Genomic DNA, 17401 nt, shown 5'->3' with positions numbered 1-17401 from the left:
TTTATAAGTTTAAATTAATTAATTGCATTTTACTTAATGAGAAGGAGATTTCATCTTTTACTAATTAATGTCAAACATTTTATCTTATTGAAATGTATATCATGTGAAATTATTAATTTAATGTCAACACTTTCATTCTATTCTATGAGACAAGAGAGACATTTTAAGAAAGAACTTCAATATTTTTACTATTTCTATGAGACAAAAAAGACATTTTAAGAAAGTTAATCATAACATAGTGCGTCTCCATTTTTGTTTTTGCTACTTTATTTTTTCATTTAAAAAAATATAAAATTTCTATATCGAAATTATAATAAGGGGAGGACTAAATGAAAAAAATAAATCTTCTATAAATTAACTATACACTATAAACATTTTTTAAAAAAGTTAAATCGCGCATTGCCCTTTTATTAATAAGTTTATACACTAAAAATATTTATTATTTTACTTTTCATATTTTTATTGTAACTCAAATATTATTTGTTGAAAAATTATGTTATTTTTTAATAGTTCATATTTATCGTTATAAAGTAAACGTGCAATGTACGTGCCCATATATATGTATACTAGTAGTTTTCTTGATGGATAAATAGGTCAGTAGGTTTTGTTTATTAAGGCTGGTATTGTTTACTAATAACCATATTAAGAATATGTGTAACAAAGAAAAGATGATGGCTAAAGAGGAAAAGATAATGGAATGAATTTAAAACTATATGTCTAATTATTATTATTATGTAAACAGAAAGTGCATGATAATTAGCAGAATGAATTAGTTTTTGAAAAATCCTTTTGAAAGACCAAATACTTTTAAAATTATTTTGTGTTGTCCTACAATTTATTACCATATCTCAAATAGATAATCCGTATACATTTATTAGAAAATGAGGAATAGAATACGATTTGATATTTAAACTTTGCCTCAAAAGAGAAACAAAATAACTTTAACAAATAACAAAATATACTAAAAAATTTAGCGATCATCCAAGAAATTAACTCATGAGTACTATTCCAATGCTCTAAAATCCCCCAACAATGTCAGACTATTTGCTTAATAGTTTGCTACTCGAAATTTACACCTATGAACAAACGCTTGTGTGTAAAATCTTCCCTAATTCTACTATATTTATTGATTTGATATAAAATACACGGTGCAGATAATGTTTTTCCTATAAAAGGGTGTATCAACAAATCATTTTTTGTTTGATTAAGTAAATTTTGAGATTGATTCAGTTTCTCAGTCCCTCCAAAAAACTGAAAAAAACAAATCACTCCTGGATATATAATTCATTCATGAACAGACAGTAAATGTAGAAATCCTTAAATGTAATGATAACATAATCAAAACATCCATCCAAGCAATGTTCACTTTTCGAAATAGACGTTATAGCAAGGTAAAACAGAGTTATAATACCACATAAATGTCTCTTTCTCGCATGTCAATTTGATTCTTCTAAGCCAAAGATCAAGATCAGCTAAAATCTTTGTAGACGATTTCTGCTTAAGGTGATGCACGCGAAAAATTTGAGATCTCGGTGAATATTTCTTCTCTTGTGTCGAGAGTCTCCTCATCTAGAAACTGTCGATTGATTACCAATATCTCTAACACTGGAGAGTTGGCTAACAAATGCTTGATAAACAGCATTTCGGATGTACCTCCTATAAAGCTTTCAAGCTGAAATTTCACAAGGTGATTAAATGTAAGGTCTGTCAAAGTTTTGCGTTGAAAAGATTCCTTATCTTCATCAGTATCACTATCATCTTCATCAATAACCTAATAAAGACAACAACTATCAGATTATTGAAGATAAAAGAAGTACAACAAATAATCACTAAATAAAATTAAAAAGTGTCAAAGCACTACAAACCTGCATCTCAAAGATATTTGAAATATGGGAAGCTTCTTAGTAAGCAAAGAATATAAGAAAGTTTATAAGATTCAACAAGCAAAATGTCAGGCACGCGCGCGCACGCACACGCACACGCACACGCGCACACACACACACAAAAAAAAAAAAATATTTTTGTTCTCATTTTTCACATATAGGCTTTTAGATTATATAACTCATCAATATCAATTCTAAGAGTCTTTCCTTCTCCTATTTAATTTTTGACGTAATATTTTTTTTCTCATTTTTCACATATAGGCTTTTAGATTATAAAACTCATCATTTTTAATTGTAAGAGTCTTTCCTTCTCCTATTTTATTTTTGACGGATTGTTTATTTTTCAGTTAATTATTGAAGATGAAAAATTCAGTTAGAGAACATATTTTAATATTTTTATGTCTTTAGATATTTTATTCCAAATCTTTATAATTTTCTCTTGAGTTAGAATTTGTAATTTTGTTCCTTCAAATTATACATGACTCGTCACAAACATATTTAATGTTATTATTGAATTGTGTTTTTTTTTCTTATTTTTTTAATTTATTATAATGTTTATCATAAATAATATTTGAAAACTAAAAGATATTAATTGTATTTACTATTCAAATAGAGTAATGAATTTTTATATATCATATCATCAAAAGTTAACACAAATAGTGCTATATTTTATATAAATACAATAAAATATACTCATATGTAGACCTATGAACTTATTCACAAATAATTACATTCTCAAAACAATCTTATCGTATTGTTGTTAAACTTCGATTTTAGGTGCTTTATAAAAGAATAAGTCATTTATTTGGTACATATTATAGGATCTTTTTGTTATAGTATGCATAATATGTAATTGAGATTTATATTTCTAATAAATTTATCTCGGGCCTCTATTATTTCATTAATGACATTATATACAGTTTCCACCATATTTCTTTGCAACAAAATCGATATAACTTCAACATTAGTAAAAATTTGATTACCAAAGGTCTAGTAAATAGATCAAAATCCTCCGTTCTTAATCAATAATTTTTAAATATCATATCATCAAAAGTTAACACAAATAGTGCTATATTTTATATAAATACAATAAAATATACTCATATGTAGACCTATGGACTTATTCACAAATAATTACATTCTCAAAACAATCTTATCGTATTGTTGTTAAACTTCGATTTTAGGTGCTTTATAAAAGAATAAGTCATTTATTTGGTACATATTTTAGGATCTTTTTGTTATAGTATGCATAATATGTAATTGAGATTTATATTTCTAATAAATTTATCTCGGGCCTCTATTATTTCATTAATGACATTATATACAGTTTCCACCATATTTCTTTGCAACAAAATCGATATAACTTCAACATTAGTAAAAATTTGATTACCAAAGGTCTAGTAAATAGATCAAAATCCTCCGTTCTTAATCAATAATTACTCATACGAACGCTAAATCGAAAAAATACATGCACATAATGTTTTCCTCTTAAATGGTCCAACCCATTGAATATAATGTCATATAGTTGGTCAATATTCAAAATATCATATGATCATAAAAATAAAAAAGAGTATTTATCTCAATAATAATAACATATTCTATAAAATTAACCAAATGAGCTTTTGAAATAATTAAATGTAAATCTTATATTTATCTGCGATTAAGATATTGTGTTTGATAGTCCTCGACTTTAGTTTTTTAAAAAAAGTTAAAACAACATTTGGGACAAAATATGAACACTTCGTACCACGTGGGTACTATCTGGCAAATAAGTGAAGTAACATCTTTTTTTATAACATTAATTGAATAATAAAGTGGAAATTTATTAAAATAATAAAAAGATAAAAAAAACGACCTGGACTGATGGTCAAACAACGACCTGGAATGATGGTCCCTCATTCAATCAACGGTCCGTCGTTTGAGTCCGTAGGTTGGGTCTGTTCGACAAGTCTTTATTAAAACTGGCATAACTCTTTGCTCGGAGCTCTGATTTTAGTAAAGTCAGTGGCTATAGAAAGCTAATTCAACTATCTATCTGTTGGTATATAATGGGACACCTAATTCATTTTTTCCTAAGAGTTATGATCAGTTGAAGTTGACCCAAATTATTTCCACCTAACTGTATGTTAACTTCTACCTACGGTTAGACCTACGGACCGTAGATTGAACGATGGTTTTTGCTGGTAAATCGTGATTCATTTCAGAGAGTGGATAAATGGGGTGTTGATCGACGGGCACAAACTATGGATCATAGTCTGACCTACGCACCGTAGGTCTGTCCGTCGTTCGACACTTAGTCAAATTTTTTTGGGCTGAGTTTTTGGGGGTTTCTGACTCAATCGACGGATGTGCAGGACGGACCGTGGTTCAGCCTATGGTCCGTCGATTGCACTTGCAGTTTTTTTCTAAGAAGTTAATTTTTGTAGTTAGATTTGGATACGGGGTGTTACAAAGTATCACGAAATATTAAACAAAAAAATATACAGTTTGAAATATATGAACAATCAAACTATTGTTTTTTAAAATATGTAACCCCTAAAATTAGAATAAATTTTATATCACATAGAAAAGTTGAAAACGTAATAATAATAGTGCACAAAGCCTTTCATATGGTATCAACTTGATGAAATATTTGAAAATTAATGCTCGTAAAATATATTACACTAATTACTCATAGCGTAAAAAAAACTATTATCACACAATAATGAAAATAGTATCAAAATTATTTGTCTTAAATGTGATTATAAAGCCACGTCACTATAATGATATGGAAATTTTCTACTCTATTTAGGCATAATAAAAAGCAAGAAAAGTCAATATGGACAACAAATGATCTTTTCGGGTGACAAATGTCAACGATTATACCTCACAATTTAGTTCAAAAACTTGCATTACATATTTACATTTATATAGGGGTACATGAAAGAACACAATTATCAGAAATTTACACATTTAATTTTGGGGGTTGTAAATAAAAATGAATTAAAACTATGGAGATTATTAAAAAAACAGGTTATGAGACTGAAGAGGTGCAAATTATTGAAATGAGACCTTTTAATATAGAAAAATGATGACAAATCCAAATTTTAAAAAAAAAACAATACTTCTATGTCATATATATGCAAAGTTAATCAGAACCTTAATACCTACATGTGAAAATTAGGAATACCTATAAATTATTTACTATAACTAAGATTTCTATCAATTTCAAGATCAATGAACATATTTAAAATACTTGTGATCTCAAAAATAAAGGAGAAAAATTAGAATTTCAAGTGGTAGTTGATCCATGTTGTTTTGGATAATGACTTATATAACATTCAATCAAATGTATCATTCAACCTTATTTGAACATAAAGTCAAGTGATAATGGATATGTCAGATTAATTTTAAAAATATGTATATAAATAATATAATTCTACAAAAGAATATTTATTGATGTGCATCAGTAGACTACAATTGACTTTTTGTACCAATATATTTATCAATTTCATTCAAAACAAAATTTGGGGATGAATATTTCAAATTTTAGTCCGATTTCCACATAAAATTTATGTAATTTATCAGAATATTTGCAATACTTTCTACATAATTTAGGGAAGGGTGCATAAGTTGGTTGACAAGTACTTACATAATCTTTGGAGGGTGCATGGGTTCACGAACACTTTACATGTTCTCAATGCTCATTAAGTTTTGTACCGAACTTAATCTATCAATACCAAACATTTCAATACCATTCCATACTTGACATAATCCATCATAGCTACCATCTAATAAATCAAATCTGGAATCCTATCAAACTCAGAAGCAATACCTTGCCCACGGGAATCCAACATAGGCGGATGGTGTGCATATGTATATCTTATGCCTGCATAGGATAAAACGTGCAAGATATGATTAGTAGCATAAGACTAAATTAAGAGAGATCATTAAATTTACACACAAATCTTAGAAAAAAACTAAGAAGATCATCAACATCACAACCATATAATTAAACAAGTGGGAACTGGGGAGGGTAGGAGGTAAAATGAGAATAAATAAATTGGAAATATTTGCTTCATGGTAATTGGAGAATCGAGCACTAAGGTATGTAACGATTACATTGAGTAAAAAAATTGTTAGATTGTTCTGTCTCTGATATAAATCAAGTCTTTAGTAATTTTAAAAACCTTCAAACTAAGAAAAGAAATTTTGAAATAAAATTAGAACTCATTGAAGGTGAAAATGATCTGTTGCATGAAGAGATTCATGAAACAAAAACCATGCTTGAAAATTTTCAAAACCAATCTGATTCAGCTAATAACTCATTTAAACACAAGAAGGTTTTGGATGTAAAAACTCCTCAAATGGAAGCTAATTTAGTTGCAATGATCAATCATACTTATCCTATAAGTGAACTGGGTCTAAAACTAATAGTAGCAACTCCATCTCAGAAGAACACATTCCATAGCATAGCATATTTCATAATCATGATACTTGTAATTAGGTTTGAAACCAAAGAGAAATCATGATCATTCTAACCTCAAAGAACCTGCCTAAGAGAAGATTATTTCTTTATTTTACAAAAAATCCGCAGAAAAAAAAAGGAAAATGGTATTTGGATAGTGGATGTTCAAATCTAATAACATGAGATAAGAACCTATTTAAATATGTTGTTGAATATAAAATAGGAAACATTCGATTTGGTAACAAATCAAGAAGATCATTAATTGGTATTAGTACAATCTCTTTCAATGAATCTTGTAATCTCATAATTGTATATCTAGTGGTTCGACTAAACTATAATCTTCTAAGCATCCGTCAACTGTGAGACTCGGACATGGAAGTTTGTTTTCAAAAAAATCAATGCATAATAGAAGATATCTCTAAAAACAAACTATTATAAGGAAGCGGAGAGAAGAATGTTTACATCTTTGACTCAGTAAAAAGTACCGGAGAACATATATGCCTAGCTTAAATGACTGATAATCCCTTGATTTGGCATAAGAACATGCAAGTGTGCGACAGATAGAAAAACTTGCAATGAATGACTTATTTACGTGACTACCTAAGTTGGACTATGCAAACGAACATATTTGTGATGCATGTAAAAAGGGTAAGAAACTAGATACTCATTTTGTGGTAAAGGTATGGTTTCCACTAATAAACATCTACAACTACTACATGTAGATTTATTTGGACCTACTAGAACAACAAACATTTGAGGAAAAAGGTACGCATTTGTAATTTAGATGATTATTCTCATTTTACTATGGTAATATTTTTAGCTCATAAAGATGAAACTCTAAAAAACTTTGAGTTCTTTGTGACAAAGTTCAACGAGACAAAGCGTACTACATTACACCAATAAGAAGTGATCACAGAGGAGAATTTCAAAATAAGTTGTTTGAAAATTTTTCTGCAATGAAAAATGGTACTCTCACAAATTCTAATCTCCCTAGTCGAATGTGGTTGTAGAACGGAAGAATAGAATCTACAAGTACGGCAAGAACTATGATTATTGAACATTCTTTCCGACCTAAGTTTTGGGAAGAAGCGGTTATAAGTACAACTTGTCATGTATCGAATCGTTGTCTTATAAAACCGATTTTGAAGAAAAATCCATACGAATTATGGAATTGTAGATTACCTAACATGGGATACTTTCATCCATTTTGATGCTAGTATTTTGTTCAAAACATTGGTAAGTTTGATACACGAAGTAATATTCAAATTTTATCATATCTTCTAGATCTTTAATAAATGAATCTTAAACATTGAAGAATCCATTTTTGTTTTATGAATCCAATAAAAATATTGAGATTAGACCCAATATAAATGAAGAAGAAAATCGAATGATAGTATCAACCCAAAAGGAAATAAGCTGCTTAGAAGAATCGATTGTTGAAGAAACTCTTTATAAAACATATTAATGAAACAGTTCCAAACGAAAAGTCATCATCAGAGATCAGCGAAGGAATGAAGACTAGAGCATCGAGAAGAAATTAAGCAAATGTTGCTCTCATCTCTAAGTTAGAACCTAAGAAGTTAAATAAAGTTGTCACAAATGAACATTACATTAAGGATATGAAAGAAGAACTGAATCAATTTGAAAAAACTAGGTATGTACTTTGGTTCCTAAACCTGAAAAGAATTCTATTAATGAAATCAAATGGGTGTACAGAAAAACTCAATGATTGTGGTGGAGTGATAAGAAACAAGGCTCGATTAGTTGCGCAAGGTAGGTCAATTGAAGGAGATTTTAATTCACCCCCTCCCTCTTGACTTTCAACTAGAAGTACTTATCAAGAAGTAATGTGCTATTGTAAGGAGGTTCACGGCCACACAAAGACTGAAAAGGGGTCAGGTCTGCAAACGTTGATAGCAGGTGTTGTAGCAATAGTTGGCCCATGCCAACCCAGTCACTGGGGACATTAACAACAAAACACCTAAAAATTTTCTGAATACACTTATTAATAGCCTCAGATAGTCGGGTTGCCCGTATGTTTAAGAATGATAGGCGGTGCTCATAGTAAGAGAGGTCCGATGTAATCTATTGATCTCTTGACTGAAGTAATTTCAAAATTGAGGGTCCCTCTCAATGAAAATACTGCAAGGAGATCCATGGAGACAAATAATTTGAGTCACCAAAAACCTTATGCGACAGTAATAGTGGTAAAAGTCGGTGCCAATGGATAAACTGAACATACTTAAATAAACTATCCAAAATTGTCATAATGGTGAATATTACTTTAAAACTAGGAAAGCAAGTGATAAAATTCATGGCGATGTTCTCAAAGAACAATTGAGGAATGAGGAGGGTCTATAAGAGACCAGAAGGAAGCTAGTGAGAGCTTTTCATTTTGTTGGAAACTTGGCAAGAAGATAAGTAAGTCCAAATATCCCGTCTCTTGTGTTTCTAAAAGAAATTTGATGCCAATCGATGCTAGATATGATTTATACCATCATGCCCATCTACAACAGTTGAGTGAAACTCATATAGCAATCATTGGAATAAAGGAGAGTCATCCGGGATAAGCAGTTGAGTCAGAGGACTGTGTAGTGAGTGTTTATTGAATAACTGAGAGGTATGAATGAGATTGATTCAAAACCTTTAGCTCATGTCCCAAAGAAAAAAGTTTGGACAAAAAGATCAAAGAGAGTGTCATTTGGTCGGGGAGAGAGCCCTAAAAAACCCCAAAAGTCTTTCACCGACTTAGGTACTGGCCATTGTTGGATAGCTATGGTTTTATCTGAATCGACAAAGAGACCTTTGTTAGAATAATCACTGCTCGTTCGGCCAATTAAACATTTACTACTTTTAGACACCAATTGGTGAGAGAAAAGCGTCTCTCAGACAATGGTGAGATTATCCAAATGAGACTTCCAGTTTGTACTATAAACAAGAATGTCGTCATAAATAGGCAACAAAAAATGGCAAAGACAAGGCCGAAATACCGCATTCATAGTAGCCTAGAAAGTAGAGGGTGCATTGGATAACCCAAAGGGCATTATCAAGAGCTCATAGTGCCCCTCATGAGTTCGAAAAGTTGTTTTCATAATGTCATCAGGCTGGACACAAATTTGATGGTATCTAGACAATAAGTCAAGCTTTGAAAAGCAATTTGTCCAATGAATTAATGACATTCAAAGTACCCACACAAAAACATCATGTACCATCCTTCTTTTGAACAAAAATACACAAGATATAAGAAAGGGTTGGTATTTGGTCAAATAAACTCCGTTATTTAGCATATCTTTCACAAGTTGCTCTATAATTTGCTTCTAAAAACAGGGGTAGCGATATGGATTGACATTTATAGGCCTCGCTCCAGGTGTTAGATCTATAGCAAGATCCTAAAATACAATAGGTAGTAAGATGGGGAGCTTTTAAAAACATCAGCAATGATTCCAATAGAGGCATTAATAGAAGAGGCTTATCAATGAGGTTGTGTTCCTAGTATTAGTTAACTTTAAGCAATAAAAGGAAGAATTGGCATTCGTGGTGGCCAAATGTCACAAACTATGGAATTGTACTCGTTGCAGCTCAGTTCGAGAGTCCCCCACCCAATGAAAAGGAGAAATACTCATGGAGAACTCGCGGATACGGGCTGCATAATCAGCGACAACTGGTCCCAATATTACTAACCACAAGACACCCAAAACCACGTCTTCTCCATTAAGAGATAAAACATACATATCCATAATGCAAATCATACCCCTGAAAAACTACCACAAAAAAAATAGGAATGGATTCAACCACCATGTGCAAGTAGTTGGCTGCCATTGCTTGTATAAAATTATGTGCACTACCCCATCCATAAGGATTTGAATTGGAGAACCATTAACAATGCCAATAAAATGCAAAGTAGTTTGTAAATCTCCACCAAATGAAGCTTGATAAGAAAAAGAATAATGATCTTGTGCCTACAAAAGTTTCAATTCTTTGGCCAAAACTTTATAGATTCAAATGGTTTTGACCACACTAGTGATGACTCTGAATTAAGCAACAGTAATTAGGGTAGCGCCTTAAATTTGTGAGAAGGAGAAAGTTTCTCTTCACAATTATAGCATAAGCCTCTTTCACGACGATTATGTAATTCAACAGGGATTAGACATTTGAAGGGTATGCCATTTAGGAGTGCATGTGGTTGTGCAGTAGGGACTAATGTTGATGAGGAAGGTTCAATGGAGTGGTGCATTAGAGTAAGACTAGGTAATATCAGATTTATTTCAGCAAAGGCGGTCCAGGTTGACCCTTGCTGAGATCTTATCTGTTGTTCATGCACAAGGGTCACATACATTTGTGATGTCCCGCCACAATTAAAGCCTTATTTCGCATCCGGATAGGGGCAGAACGTTCTAGAGTTGTGCTGAGGACTCTGGAACCTTTTGAAAGTATCAAGAAGGCTCGGGAAGGTCCCAAAACACTGTAGAAATCCATAGAAAGGGGACCAAAGTGTAAATATCTTAGGGACTTGTCAAGTAATTATTAATTTCACTTTAGTCCTCAGGAGTAGTATAGCCCCTCATTTGCAAAGGCACCAAGGAAGTTGTAAAGCATTTTCCAAGCATAATACAAAGCATTCTTCTAAAGCTCTCTGTTGTTTTTTCTAAGTCCTTTTCAAGCATTCTCTCAGCGTTCCAAGTCTTAAAGGCTTTCTTGTGCTTACAAGACCATGAAATATTAGTGAGTAAGTTCTCGAGGCCCGCATAGAACTTTCGAAAATAGTCTAAGTCCGTGACTAGTGGGATCAAAGTGAGGTTCAATACTAAGGGAATGGCTACCAAAGAAGATGTAAATGATGCTAGCACCAGCAACGTCCGTATTGATGCTGGAAAGAAGAACCGAAAGGGGAAGAAACAAAAAAAGGTAATAGTGAGGTGTTGCCCAGTCCCACACCCAGCGATGCGCTAACATCTCATTCCACCCTCTACTATCAAAGAAAGAGATGATGAATTGGGCGAAGACACCATAGACATCACCACTGTAGAAGAATGGGTCACTAGGGTGGAAGTGGCAATGTAGGTCGTGAAGATATTAGGTCAGCGCATGAATGTAGCCGACGACAAGTTCAAGACCCTTGAGAACTTCATCCTTGAGGAGATCGAGAACATTCGTAAGGAGTTTGATGGTCTCTAGCATGGCGAGTTCAAGATGAAGGAAGCTATCACTTCCTTGGCATTTCGTCTTATGAACACGCTTAGAACGATCGATACGCTGAAGGACAAAGTGAAAACACTCAAGGAAGGAGTGGAGGTTGGAGGATCTACATCACTCAACCATTATCGTGAGGACATGGTTGATAATCTAAGAGACCCATATTAAAGGGCATCCGTGATGCTCAAGACTTTGAAAACTTTCTATGGCACTTGGAGAATTACTTCAAGTGTAGTCGGGTGTGGAGTGACGAAAATAAGATCAAAATTGTCGTGTTATATCTGTTCAAGATGGCTATGATATGGTAGAGGCGCAAAAAGGCCGAGATTAGGAAGGGGACATGCACCATCAACACGTGGAGCAATTCCGTGAAGAATTCAAGAAAACCTTTTTCCCTAATAACATCGTGTACGAGGTTAAGCGTAAGTTCAGGGAATTGAAGCAAATGGGAAGCATTTGGGCGTATGTGAAGGAGTTCACAACTCTAACGCTTCAACTTCCCAACCTCATAGAGGAGGACATGTTGTTTCACTTCATGGACGGACTGCAGAATCGGGCCAAGACGGAGTTGGAGCAGTGACAGGTCAAGACCATAGATGAAGCCATCACACAAGTCGAGTCTTTTACGGACTTCAAGTATGAACAACATGACAAGGCAAAGAGCAGGGATGCAAAGAGTAGTCATGACAAAGGTGGGGGAGATCGTGGCTGAGGTAAGGCGCACCAGGCATACCCCAAGCAACACGACCTTCACAAGTTGGACAACAAGCGGTTTGTGCACCAGAATTACACGGAGAAACGGGCACAAACCAACAAATGAGATGGTTGCTACATATGCGGTGAAATTAACGACTATGCCAGGTGGCACGAGATGAAGAACCTTGGTGCCATCCTGTGTGAACGAAAGGATAAGGACGCACAAGAGCAAGGGCAGGATCCGCGCATGACGCAGTTGGGCATGGTAGGATTATGTGGTGTGATTGCAAGCAGACTGAGAAGCCAGGAGACTTCAACATGCAATATGTAGACATCTCCCTTAATGGACGACCAGCTCGTGCCACTGTAGACTCCGGGGATGAAGAAAACACCATGACCAAGACGGCGGCAAGGAGGTTATGACTGAACTACATGACAAGAAACACCCGCCTCAAGACGGTTAACACCCCATCGACTCTCGTGTGCGGGGTCACCCAAGCAGTAAGCATCACGTTGGGGAAGTGGCAAAGAAAGACGAACTTTGTAGTCGTTCCTCTAGATATATTTGATATCATTCTCGAGAAGAGTTCTTTTGGTGCTTCCACACGATGATCGACCTCTACCTTCAACAAATCACGGTCATGGAGCTGGAAGGGTTATGCATGGTACCTCTAGTGAAAGTGCAGAAGAAGGAAGGACACACCCACTTATCAGCCATGCAGATTGTGAAAGGGCTAAATAAAAGAGAACCGGCGTTACTGGCTACTATTGCAAGTACGGGAGAAGACAATGGTACTATGGAATCCTTGCCACCGATCATAGATAAAGTCCTTAAAGAGATCAAGGACGTGATGCCAGCCGAGCTGCCAAATACTCTACCTCTGAGACAAGAGGTAGACCACAAGATAGAGTTGGAGGTTGGAGCCAAGCCACCCGCACAGGCACCTTACCGCATGGCTACGCCTGAATTGGAGGAGCTAAGGAAGCAGTTGAAGGAGCTCCTCAAGGCCGATCAAATCCGTTTATCCAAGGCATCGTATGGAGTGCCAATGTTGTTCCAGAAGAAGTTCAATGCGCATACGCATTGATTATCGAGTGATCAATAAGGTAACAATCAAGAAAAAGTATCATATCCCGCTAATTGCAAATTTTTTTGATAGACTTGGGCTGACCATGTACTTCACCAAAATGGATCTCCGGAAAGGCTACTACCAAGTGCGCATCGTGGAGTGGGAAAAATCAAAGACAACGTGCATGAAAAGATATGGGGCATACGAGTGGTTGGTGATGCCTTTTGGGTTAACCAACATACCTGCCACCTTTTGCACGCTGATGAAAAAGATCTTTCATCCCTACTTGGACCAGTGCGTGGTGGTGTATTTTGATGACATAGTCATCTATAGCAACACCTTGGAAAAGCACGTGGATCACTTTAAAAGAGTCTTCCATGTCTTACGGGAGAACCAACTCTATGTAAAGTGGGAGAAGTGCGAGTTTGGCCAGCACAATGTTCATTTCTTAGGACATATCATCAGCCAAGGCGAACTACGTATGGATGAGACGAAGATCCGGGCGATCTAGGAGTGGGAGGCACCCATAAAGGTGACCGAGTTGTGATCCTTCCTTGGACTTGCCAACTAATATAACAGGTTCATCAGTGGCTACTCTGCTAAAGACACCCCGCTGACTGAGTTTTTAAAGAAGAATAAGACGTGGGTTTGGAGCTAGGTGTACCAAAGAGCATTCGAAGGTCTCAATTCCGCAGTGATAGAGAAACTGGTCTTGACGCTGCCCTACTTCTTCAAGACCTTTGAAATACATACGAATGCCTTAGAGTTTCCCATTAAGGGATTCTTAATGCATGATAGACACCCAATAACATTCGAGAGTCGCAAACTAAATGAGGCCAAAAGGTGGTACACAATGCAAAAAAAGGAAATAACGACCATTGTGCATTGCCTACGCATGTGGAGACACTACTTAATAGGCTCCAAGTTTGTGGTCAAGACCAACAATGTTGCCACTAGCTAGTTCAATTCACAGAAGAATATCACCCCGAAGCAAGATAGATGGTAAGATTTTCTGGCAGAGTTTGATTATAACTTGGAGTACAAGCAAGGAAGAGGTAACGTCGTGGCCGATGCACTAAGTAGGAAATCCGATCTCGGTGCCATCACTACAGCCCACTGTGACATTTAAGATGCAATCAGGGATGGCATGCAATACCATCGAGATGCAATGAAGTTGATGGAGTTGGCTGTCCAAGGCAAAACTAGGCGCTTTTTGGTAGAAGAGGAATTCTTTCTCACTACCGGTCAGAGCGTCTATGTGCCCAAGTTTGGGGCTATTAGATGACACATCATTAAGAAAATCCACGACACACCGTGGGCTGGGCATCCGGGGAAGTGAAGAATAAAGGCGCTAATCGAGGCTTTTTATTTTTTGCCATGCATGCAGGACGACATCGAGTGTTGTGCTATATGCAGACTTATTTTGTATGTCCACAAGACAAGGTGGACCAAAGGCAACCGGGAGGGTTACTAGAGCCACTACCTGAAACATAATTACCATGGGAGAGCGTGACCATGAACTTCATTACTTCCTTGCCAAAGTCTGACGTTCTTAGTACAATCATGGTCATGATGGAAAGGTTTTTGAAGTATGCTACATTTATGCCTGCCACACCCGGTTGCAACGCAAATGAAACCGCTCGATTGTTATTTAAGAATGTGGTGAAACACTAGGGGTTTCAAAGTCATATCATCAGTGATCGAGACCCCCACTTTACTGGAAACTTTTGGATAGAGTTGTTTGATATACTTAGCACAGAACTTCAGTTCTCCAAAAGTTTCCACCCGCGGACCGATGGCCAAACGGAACGTGTCAACGCCCTGCTTGGGTGCTATCAAACTCCTAGACATGATGTAGTTTTCCTAAAATTTGCATAGGAGTGATTCCCTGGGTGCACACCATTTGAGTTGGTGATAGGCCAACAACTCCAAACTCCGTATTCATTGGTTACTGCTTTTGAGGGAAAGAGTTTGGGTGCCTACCATTTTGACAAGGGATGGGATGAGAAACTTGACCCTGCCAAACCCTACTGGGACAAAGAAGCCAAAAGGATGAAGAAGTTTGCAGACCGCAAGTGTCGTCCTACGGACTATAAAGAAGGTGACATGATCTTGGTGAAATTCAACCCAAGACAGTTCAAGTCACTAAGAGGCGTCATCAAAACTTAGTGCGCAAATATGAGGGTTTTTTCAAGATCGCTGCCAAGGTGGGAAATATATCGTACATGTTGGAGTTACCTCCACACATCAAGATACATAAGGTGTTTCATGCGAAAGTCCTCAAGATGTACCATGAGAACAAGGAGGATCCTAAAAGGAATCGATCACAACGGGCACCCATTACTATCAATGCCTTGCACAACCGGGAGATTGAGGCTATCATAGATTATCAAGCCAAACGGAAGTGAGGTCAACAAGTCAGCGTCATGTTCGTGGTGAATTGGAAGGGACAAACTCCAAAGGAGGCCACATGGGAAAAATGTGAAGACTTGTGGCAATTCAAGGATGAAGTCTAGGAGTTTTTGCAGCAATGTGCCGCGGTCATTGCATCATAATGTGGGGGAGCCTGTGACGTCCCTCCACAATTCCATCCTAATTACGCATCCGGATAGGTGCAAAACGTTCTAGAGTTGTGCGGAGGACTCTAGAACCTTTTGGAAGTCTCAAGAAGGCTAGGGAAGGTCCCAAAGCATTGTAGCATCTTCTAGAAAGGGGACCAAAGTGTAAATATCTTAGGGACTTGTCAAGTAAATGTTAATCGCATTTTAGTCCTTAGGAAGTAGTATAAATAGAAGTGCCCCTCACTTGCAAAGGCACCAAGCAAGTTGTAAAGCATTTTCCAAGCATAATACAAAGCCTTCTTCAAAATCTCTCTTTTGTTCTCTCAAAGTCCATTCCAAGCATTCTCTTAGCGTACCAAGTCAAAAAGGTTTCCTTGAGATTACAAGACCTTGAAATATTAGTGAGTAAGTTGTTGAGGGCCGCACGGAATATTAGCGAATACTCTAAGTCCGTGACATATAGTTCGATCCAGTTTAGAAGGCTCATGATCCACCACTGCTGATTTAATTTGGCTCGGAGACCAGAAATCTAGAAATGTACCACAAGTGATCACCGATGGGAGTAGTCTCATTGGTGAGAGCTTTAAGTCTGCCCCAATATTTTACCATTGTCGTAATTTGTTCTATATTAGCCAAACATCCCTTTAGTGAGTCTAACTCACGTTTTCAATATCGATGAACTGATTTCTCAGTAGATTGGTTCCAATTAATCAACTGATTATTGTGATATAACCAATGGTACCATTGGAAGGGCTTTGCCATCAACATAGTCAAAGGTGCAAGAGGGGGGGGAGCTAAATTTCTCTTTTTTCATTTTTCTTCTTCAAATAGCCAATTTTTGAGGTTTACTAGTTGAAAATTAAATCCAAAAGTAAACACTGAAAATAAAAGTGCGGAAAATAAGATTGACACAAGATGTTTACTGGTTAGGATCCAATGTTGATATTACGTCAGTCCCCTTAGGCTTCAAGGCTATTTTTTTCGAGCCTTTTGAATATTTGTTATGAGTACAAGTTTAGAGTATAGTTCTAATGGCTACACTCAATCTTTTTCTTATTTTTTTCTTGTGTTACACATCCTACCAACAATATTTTTCTCTCCTCTCTTTTTTGTTTATCTAGTAAAACTAAGTAGTGTAATGCTTGTTAAAAGTAACATAGAGAATATGTGAAGAATCACACTCGATGTATGTCTGATTCCTTGGCTTTCTTCGAGCTTTTTATAGATAGTCAAGACTTGCATCTTCTTTTGGTGAAGTTATAGAAACCCAAGAGAAGTAATCCTTGGAAAGAGGTAATTGAGAATCCTTCTATCCAAGAATAAAGCAAAGGCTAATCTTCAGCTCCTTTTTTGTAACCTTCAACTTTCCTTTGAGTGATATTGATATCTAAATTTACGTCGTAATCTTCAACTTCACTTTGAGTGATATTAATCTCTGAATTTTCCCCTTAATTATTGTCTATTCTTTCTTAGATTGAGGCCAATTGCTTTAGAGTTGTTTTATGGATCCTTTGGTTGAAGATTTTGTAGCCGTTTCAATTCCCTTGAATA

This window comes from Solanum lycopersicum, chromosome 4 (genome assembly GCF_036512215.1).
Source record: "Solanum lycopersicum chromosome 4, SLM_r2.1".
NCBI classification, from domain to species: Eukaryota; Viridiplantae; Streptophyta; class Magnoliopsida; order Solanales; family Solanaceae; genus Solanum; species Solanum lycopersicum.
Note: the sequence above shows the minus strand (reverse complement) of the source record.